Source organism: Penaeus monodon, chromosome 23 (assembly GCF_015228065.2).
Source record: "Penaeus monodon isolate SGIC_2016 chromosome 23, NSTDA_Pmon_1, whole genome shotgun sequence".
Taxonomy (NCBI): domain Eukaryota; kingdom Metazoa; phylum Arthropoda; class Malacostraca; order Decapoda; family Penaeidae; genus Penaeus; species Penaeus monodon.
In genome coordinates this window covers 4,494,854-4,495,295 of record NC_051408.1, presented here as the reverse complement: position 1 = coordinate 4,495,295, position 442 = coordinate 4,494,854, and the positions used below count along the sequence as shown (strand labels likewise).

At 32.1% G+C, this 442-nt stretch overlaps 1 protein-coding gene across 1 annotated transcript in view; it reads right to left on the bottom strand.

Moving 5' to 3' along the window:
- Positions 1-442, bottom strand: part of LOC119587742 (UDP-glycosyltransferase UGT5-like) — a gene marked incomplete in the record, with an annotated part of 10,276 nt that overhangs the window by 6,337 nt on the left and 3,497 nt on the right.

Sequence of the window (442 nt, the reverse complement as noted above, 5' to 3'; positions counted from 1 at the left end):
AATGAGTGTTCTTTTCTGCACGTATGTCATTATAGCTGGCTCATTACGTCAGCATATACTCTTCAAGGTCGTGTTTTGTTCATTATGCAGATTATTGTCTTGTTCCTATGCTCTGTTTTATATATATATTGTTGTTATTATTGTCTTTCTGATTATTTTTCTCTTTTAAAATGATTTCGTATCATTTTCTTTAGTCTCCCCGATTTTCTTTTTCATTTCCCGTTTTCTTCTTTGTTAATTTTGTTGTTTACTTGTTTTTCTGGTTTATTATTCTTTCTTTCTGTGCACTTCCTGTCTTTGTTAATTTTCTTTTTTATATATATAATCTGTTGCGCAGAACACACCGGAAATTATGTTAACGTAAGAAAGGGAACCGCATAAAGAATAAACAAGGGGAGAGGGAGAGGGAAGAAAAAGGAAGACGAACAAGGACATATGTAAA